Raw genomic sequence first — 8,929 nt, 5'->3', positions numbered from 1 at the left:
CAGACCCCCTGGCTACTGTAGTGGGTTGTGTACTGTCCCCTAAAATTCTTGTCCATCCAGAGGAAATAGGGTTCTTGCAGGTGGAATCAAGTTAAGATGAGGTCATACTGGACTAGGGTGGGCCCTGAGTCCCATGAGTGGTGCCGTCATTAGGAGAGGGAGACACAGACACACAGAGAGTAAAGACAGCCTTGTGAAGATGGAGGCAGCAAGTACAGTGACGCTGCTACAAGCCACGGAATGCCAAGGATTGCTGGCAGCCCACTGCAGAAAATTCACGATTTGTTTCTTTCCCTCCACACGTTCCCATCCAATTCATCAGCAGCTCTCACTGAGGGTCTTTCTAGGATGTGTCCTGGATCTGACAACTTGTTGCTGTTTCTATTCTTGTTGACCTCATCTAAGCCATTGACAGCTTTCACGTAAGCTCTTGTGATAGTTTCTTAATTTGTTTCTCTGCTTTCACTTTTGATGACTTATGAACCATCCTGTGCACAGTGGCCAGTGCAATTTTTAAAAGTTTAAATCTCATCTCATCAGTTTCCTTCTTAAGACCCTACGAAGGCTTCCCGTAGTAATCAGGATGAAATCCAATCTCTTTTCCTGCTCACGATGCCCACTTTCTATGAGCTGCCAGCTTACATTGCCACTATCACCTAACACCCTCCCTGCTCATCCACTACATTCCAGCCACATCTGCCTCCTTCCATGCCAGGACTCATATTTCCTCTGCCTGGAGTGTTCTTCCTCCCAGATCTTCCCTTGCCTGTTTCCTATTGCCAGCATACTTGCTTAATTTAAATATTGCCTTCTTAGAGAAACCTCCTCCAGTCACACAATTTAAAATGTGAGATATAGAGCTTTCCTGGTGGCGCAGTGGTTGAGAGTCCGCCTGCCGATGTGGGAGACGAGGGTTCGTGCCCCGGTCCGGGAAGATCCCACATGCCGCAGAGCGGCTGGGCCCGTGAGCCATGGCCGCTGAGCCTGTGCGTCCGGAGCCTGTGCTCTGCAACGGGAGAGGCCACAACAGTGAGAGGCCCACATACCGCAAAAAAAAAAAAAGTGATATATACATATATATCATATATATATATATATATATACACACACACACACACACACAATGGAATATTGCTCAACCATAAAAAAGAATGAAATATTGCCATTTGCAGCAACATGGATGGACCTAAAGATTATCCTACTAAGTGAAGTAAGCCTGACAGAGAAAGATAAATATCATATGATATCACATATATGTGGAATCTAAAAAAAATGATACAAATGAACTTATTTCCAAAACAGAAATAGACTCACAGACATAGGAAACAGACTTATGGTTACTGAAGGGGAAAGGTGGGGAAGGGACAAATTAGGAATTTGGGATTAACAGATACACACCACTATGTATAAAATGGGTAAACAATAAGGATTTACTGTATAGCACAAGGAACTATATTCGATATCTTGTAATAACCTATAATGGAAAAGAATCTGAAAAAGATTATATACATAACTGAATCTCTTTGCTGTACACCTGAAACTAACACAATATTGTAAAGCAATTATAGTTCAAGAAAAAAAAAAGGAGTCACCATCTTGATCCATCCCATCAGGTCTCTCAAGAGCACTTTGTCACCATCTGACATTTTTTGTGTGTGTATTTGTTTGCTTGTTTTCCTGCTTTACCTGTAATGTAAGATCCACAAGAGCAGGTAATGTTTCTGTTCATACAAACAGTATGAACATGGTGTGACACAGAGTAGTTGCTGAGTAAAAATATGAGTGAATAAATATAGGGTGGAAGAAATTGTCACAATTGTATTCATGGAGGTTGCCAAGGATCATTCAAACTTCCATTCACAGCTGAATGATTACAGAAAGCATGGCCTATGTAGGGTAGTAACACATAAAAGTATTGCAGGGCTTCTCTGGTGGCGCAGTGGTTGAGAGTCCGCCTGCTGATGCAGGAGACATGGGTTCGTGCCCCTGTCCAGGAGGATCCCATGTGCTGCGGAGCAGCTGGGCCCGTAAGCCATGGCCGCTGAACCTGCGCGTCCGGAGCCTGTGCCCTGCAACGAGAGAGGCCACAACAGTGAGAGGCCCACATACCGCACAAAAAAAAAAAAAAAAAAAAAATTTCAGTAAATGGTAATGAGACCCACCTTTCTTTTGTTGAGAAGATCTCCTATAGCCAGCCCTCGGCTTTGCCGACAACCATTACATTATCCAGTTTTGCAACATGCTTAGTCTTACATCATCCTGAATATTTCACTTATTCAACCCTAATAAGTTATCAGCATTGCCAAGTTATATATTTTTGCCTGCCTCAAGGGCAAAAAGATAATTAAAATTATGTAAAATACACAAGTAATAGATTCCATGGGATTGGGCAAAAAAACTTTCTTTGACTGGTCAATGATGCCTGAAATTCCTTTACTGAGGCAAAGTTTTACATTCTAAATCAGAGATAAAGTTTCAAGATAAAAGACCTGGGAAGAGGCTTAGTGGGCAAGCACTTATTTGGTACCTGAAAAGGGGGATGGGGGAAAACGCCTTTAAACGCAAAAGTTGAAGAACGTCAGTTTTTGCCTGTGGCTTCTGGCAGGCGGATTCTTAACCGTTACACAACCAGGGAAGGCCCCGTTTGCAATTTTTATTCTGGTAGAGAGGTGCAAATGTGGGTCATGAGAGCTCTATAATTCTGAATTGTTGGCACATAAACATATAATACTCTGTTACGCATCATAACTGCCTGTGAATCCCTTCCTTCCCTTGTTTTGGTCAAATTTCATTCTTCCTTTGCCCATATAGAGTCTTTTCATCATTTTCTCCAGATCTTGATATTCCGCGTTGCCCTATAAAATTTTTCAGGCTGTTTCTTATGTGTGAATAACATATTTCTCTTAGGCTTTTCTCAGCAAAATCCTTCCCTTGCAAATTTGTTTTCAGAATTATGTTTCATCAGATCTTTTGAATCTGATCCCCTAGTAAAATTCTCCCCCTTGGAGGAGAAGACACGTGAGGTGGGTCAGGGAAGAAGAGAAATGAGACAGAACGTCAGTAACATCTCATCCGTAAAGCTCGCCTTCCTCTGGACTCATGTTTCTGACTTATTTGGTCTATTTCCTATTGTGTCCTTCAACCGCAGTCCCAGTGGACAAAGGCTGTCCCTTCCTTTATGTTCTCAAAAGCACCCTATAAATAACAAGAACACCTGTTTTCTGTTTTGCTGTCATTTTCTAATGTTATCTGAATTGCGTACCTTACGCATATTTTTTCGCAGTGATAAATATCCACAACGTCTTGATATGACATCTGTTTTCAATGAGGGACCCAGAGCTGATGTTAGTTCAAGCGTTCAGAGCACACAGCACAAAGCCCAAGACATGGCTCTAAAGGTAGGAGCTGTGCATCCTTACTCTGTACTTGAAATTGAAATTCAGACCATATTTTATCTGAGAACCTCTATTTTATAGTAAGAAAAGGAAAAAAGACAAGGTGAGGGTTGTATTGGAACTCAGAAATAAAAATAGATGTTCATAGAAATGAATAAGATAAGGGATACAGATTCACTTTGTAAAATATATTCATGTACAAATATAAAATAATAATGTTATACTGACAGTTGATTTTTTTTCACCTTCAGACTAGATGATTGTTTTAATCTTTCAGAGAAAATTTCTTTGAATTTCCTACCATGTAAAAGAGGGAGGAGGGTGGTAAAAGGCAGTAAAACTAAGCAAACTTAGCTTTCTCCTTCTATGATTGTGATTGGTGGTTGTCGTAGCTTGCTAAAGAAAATGGGTGGAGAATTTACTCACTTATTTTCATAATATGTTTGAGTATTATTTTATTATCTTTATTTCCTCAAGTTATGAATAAGCCAGTCATGATTGTATATGTCCAGTCTATGTCCTGCTCTCAGAAAGTATCTTCTCCTTGACATGTCACTAATAATCAATGCTATTAGTTAAAATTTATTATTCAATATAAATTAAATTCTTTAATTTATATTGTCAAAAGTTACTGAATATTGGAATAGTTTAAAAAAATTTTTTTTTATCTTGGTTAAATCTTAACATCTCTGAGAAGATGGAGAAGCAGACGTGTTATACCCACTTTAAGGATGGGCAAACTGAGGGCCAGGGAAATTTACACCTAGGATTACAATCAGTGGTGTGTTGTTAGATGTTTAAACACCAGCTCTCCTGGGGAGAGGGGAGGGAACCCCAAGTCCCTGAATTGTATCATTTACCAGTTCTTGTGATGTAAATACTCCCACCGTGGCTGACCCAAGCTACCCATGTGAGGTCACTGACATGAGGTTGGAAGAGATGGACATAATTGGTTCTTGCAACAGTAGCTCAGAACCCTAATGCTTCATGGCAACTGACTGCAGCATCTTTAAGAGTGCTTTTCACTCTTCTAGGTTATTTTGAGTGAAATTAAAATAACCAAGAGCCAGCCTAAGCAAAAAACCTAAAAAACAACAAAAAAGGAAGAACGCATAGGATGTGTGTGGTGTAAGGTGGTGTCTCGTGGAACACAAAGAAGAGCTGACCCACTGGACCTCTTGATGTATGAGGACCATGGTAGCTCTGAGGGCCTCTGCAGTGGAATGGGGGGGGGTCTTCCCTCTGGAGTGCTGCCATTTATTTCCCTCAATTACTGATAACTCCTAATTCTCTCGTCTGCGATCAAAGTCCAAACTCCGAGGGGAGATCGTCCAGTTGGTCCAACTTGGGTCCATCGTCCAGAGCCAGGGGAATCCACGGCACAGATGCTGCTGCTGGGGCCTCACCATCATGATACATGCAGTTTCTAGAGAAGCACTTCAAGCTCCTCTGCATTTAGGAATTAGGTACCTGGTGTGTGCTATTGCTGGGTCATCCAGCAGCCAAGCACCCCTTTTCCAGACAATACAGTGTCAACATGTCCATATTTGAGGTCACGCTTCTCAGGCTCCTGCGTTCTTAGCCTAAATTGTAAATATAATCACCACCAGCATCCCCTGTATACAACCATCGGGGAAGAGGAGAAAAGAGAAAGAGAACTTCTGTTTTAAAATGGGGAAGGAAATAAAAAAGAGAGACTTTCAGTTAAACGTGTAGATTTGATTACAAATGTACAAACAATTCTGCCCTTGCAAAACCTCATTAAGATAATTAGAGAGCTTTTGAAAAGGAAAAAAAGCTCATAGGATAAAAAGAATACAAGTAAAGAGAATACCAACATAATTTTGGAAGCTGGAAAGGAAACCAGCGAGTGGTAACTGAATTAGCAATGCAGAGGAAATTGAAATAAAAATCGGAGAGGCAAAGCCAAGTCAAGTTTTATCACAGAAGTCCAGGAATGGACATTTTTGGAAATGGAAAACACCATAGGCCTCCAAAAATGGGGTGTTCAGCGTGGGGTTGAAGACGACAGATTGTCTCCAAGTATTTATAAGCAGTTACCATCCTCCTCTGCACATCCCCTTCCCGTTCCGTCCTGATTCCAGCTCTTTTTACCTGGCAGAAGACTTGAGAATTCGTCTATGAAGAATCTGAAACAGGAAATCCAGGCTCGGGAATTCCTGGCTGAGGATGGGGACACTGAAAACAAGGGCATTAAGTGAAACGCTAGACACTTTACGTGGACAGTTAGACCTCCCGACCCCTTTTCGCTACTGGGCTCCAGAATTCTTGCCGCTAGATGGATATCTCTGAGCAAGGAAGCAGCTCCTCGCAGCTGAGAATCAGCTAGCTGCTGGGGTGGTGAGGGGCCGGGCTGTGGCCGGAACAGTCACACAGGAACTCCCACACAGCAAGACCCCTTGCTTGGGGTTTCCTGCAATTGCCGCCGTGAAATTCTTCAGTTTTAATTCAATCAAATGCGTGCCGCGTAAGCGGAGCCTAAGGGACGAGGACGTATGCACCATGGGCTCGGAAGCAGGTGCAGATCCACCTTCCAACAGGTTTCCCTCCTGCCTCCCCAGAAGCAGTTCTCCTGGGCCCCTGGGCCCCACTCAGCCTGTCTCTCCATGGCCCTAACCTGTGAGTACCGCTGCCCTCTGCCCGGGACAGAATCCCGTGGGTCAGCTGGGGAAGGCAGCCCTCCAGCCCATCAGGGCCCTGGGCACAGGTAGGGGAGGGTCAAGTTCAGGCAAGATCCCCTGGCAGGCAGTGCCAAGGAGCATTTGGTGAGTGGCCTTGCAGAATCCCTTCCTCCTTATTCAGGTGCCACCAGCACAGATGTGCAATCCATTGGAAGGGGTGGGGAGGGCAGGGCATGGGGGCATGTCTGCTGCAGGCTGTGCCTTCTTGTCTTTTTTTTTCCCCCACACTTTTATTTATTTACTTTTCAATAAGTTTAAATCCTTGATGTGTACAACATCACACGAATTCTGTGTCCAGTGGCCTAAGCAGGAAGGTTGCTTCGGAATTTGGCACAAACCATGCCACTGTTTCCATGAGCGCGAGTTACCTTTCCGCAGATTACTCTGGTTTTGTTAGGTTTTCCACCAGGAATTACTGTGTTCTTTGCTTTGTACACATAAGCACATCTCTTGCCTAGATAGAATTTGGTTTCATCTCGAGCATATACACCTTCAATTTGCAGGAGATCTGTGTGTTCCCTCTGGTTCCGTAGACCTCACTTATAGCCAGCAAAAATGGCCTTGGACCACAGCCGTCCAGACATATTTGTCATTTTAGAAGTCCTCCACAGGGTCCAAGATGGCTGAAAGAGTGTGCCTTATTTTCTTATTTAGCTATTTAAGAAAATGAAGAGTCCTAAAGCTAGAACCATAAATAACGCCATGAGGATTCTCTTCTATGTTCATTAAAATGTGGAAGAAACAGACAAAGCCAGTTTGTTCTTATGTGAGTGCACACAGTAAGGGAAGTTCAGAACTGCAGAACAGAAATCAGACTTGCATGATCAGACATGGGAAACTGCTGGAATGGATGGTTAGACAGACATTCTCTTGGTTTCAGTTGGGTTTGAAATAAGCTATTGAGTACAGTTAAGAAAACTTTTAGTGTAGACACTGAACATGCACAAACAACTTCTATGGATTATCTAATTTGGAGAGACAGAGGGAGAGACACCACATGGTGGTTGGTCTGCCTGATATTGTACCAAAGAACACATGCTCTTAAGTGAGAATTAAATGGGAGGTAACCCTGATGTTGATCCCAGGCGCCTCTGGTTTCATGATCATGTCACAGTACTGAAAATAATTCTTGTTTGCATATATGCTGTTCATACAAATTGGCCCTTAAATGCAAGCCAGTAATTTCATTTGGTGTGGAAATGATGAAACAAATCCATGGTGATGTGTGAAGAGATCAGGCTGCTTTGGACTTGGGAGAGAAGGAAGGTCTGCCTTTGTTTGGCAGATGGGTAATTTTCTACACATGATTTTTGCCAGATAGGCTGATTTTAGAATCTAACCTGGATACAGTGCAACTCTACTGGGATTAAAATTTATATTCTCAAAATAATCAGTATGTTAACACTTGAATTAGTAAAAGCAAACATGTTTTCAAATACATTAGAAACTATAAAAGATTAAACATAATTTGGATAAAATTAACCAACAACTGAAGCAATCTATCCTCAAAATCATATGAACACCCTCTTTTCTTCCCAAATCTCAATATAGGTGGAAGGGTATTTATCAAGTATTGAGGAAATTAAGTTAGAGCTACTATAAAATAAATGTTGAGGCATCTAATCGTAGTAGGTCAGGAGTAATGTTCCAGAAAATATAAAATCTCACAAGAAGACATTCAGAGTCAGAATTTTCCAGGGCTAAATAAACACTGTCCAGGAGGTAGACCAGGAAATTTTCTACTTCTTATCACCCAACAGATAATGCATAGACTTGGTGAGCACACAATGGTAGCAAAGGGAGTTGAACTGTTCTGCAGGCTATATTATCCAGGTTGTGGTAGATTGGACACTCTGGCTATAGAAATTATCCTCCTAGGAGGTCCTGATTGAAGACACGGGAAACTTAGTACAAAATCCTAACAGAAAGCATGCAAACTATTCTGTATGGACTAGATGCCAAAGGATCCATAGCAATTTGTTGTTTGAAAGAATGTACTCCATATAATTATAAAAGTCACAACTAACCATCTGTTTCCACATCCTAGCATTGTGTTGGTCAACAGTGGAAAAACGAACATCTTGTTGTTTTTGATGAGCTCCATTTAGGTTTATCTGAACATATGAAACACTAATGATAATTTAATTCAGCATTTATTGTGTGTCTAGAATGTGAGCAGCATGGTAATAGACAGTGGGAGAAAGACTTGGGGAAAAAAGTTCCAATTCTCAAAGAGTTTGCAGGCAGCAAAGGAGACAAAGAATGTAAAGTGTGGTCATAGAAGGTGCAATGGGGTTATTTACTTAAAACATTGATTGAATGTCTACTAAATGGCTGGTACTATGCTTAAAGCTGCAGATACAGACATAAGAGACACAGTCCCTGCTCTCAAGGAGGTGGTAATACGGTTGCAGGGGGCAGTGGGAAGAGACAGGGTTACTGACAGTTACAATATGCTATTCTAAGTGCAATCACAGAGGACAACCCGGTGGGCCGCAGGGAAGATGATCGTACACTATCCTCCTTTGGGAGCATCAGGGAAGGCTCCCCAAAGAGTTGACAACTGGGCTGAGCTTTTTAGGACTGAGCGTTTATTCACTGTTTCATTGGACACATGTGGATTGACTTCCACCCTCTTCTGGGCACTGTTCTAGGCATATGGGATCTATAGCAACAACACAGCTGAGGTCTCTGGCTTCATGGAGTGTATTTTCCAGGTGGGGGGCGTCTGGGGTGGAGGGAATAAGTGAGTAGATATACAAGGTCATATTAGCTGCTAAATGTTCTATGGGGACAAAACTGAGAAATGTATTTTAACACTGAATCATCTTA

At 42.1% G+C, this 8,929-nt stretch overlaps 1 pseudogene across 1 annotated transcript; it reads right to left on the bottom strand.

Moving 5' to 3' along the window:
• Window positions 1–6,351: 6,351 nt before the first annotated feature.
• Window positions 6,352–6,696, bottom strand: LOC309820738 (large ribosomal subunit protein eL33-like; annotated as a pseudogene). The gene has a single exon. The product of its transcript is annotated as a large ribosomal subunit protein eL33-like (transcript).
• Window positions 6,697–8,929: the final 2,233 nt, after the last annotated feature.

The sequence above is a fragment of the Grampus griseus genome (assembly GCF_964374135.1).
Source record: "Grampus griseus genome assembly, chromosome: 3".
Lineage (NCBI taxonomy): Eukaryota > Metazoa > Chordata > Mammalia > Artiodactyla > Delphinidae > Grampus > Grampus griseus.
Note: the sequence above shows the minus strand (reverse complement) of the source record. Positions and strands in the feature narration are given on the sequence as shown.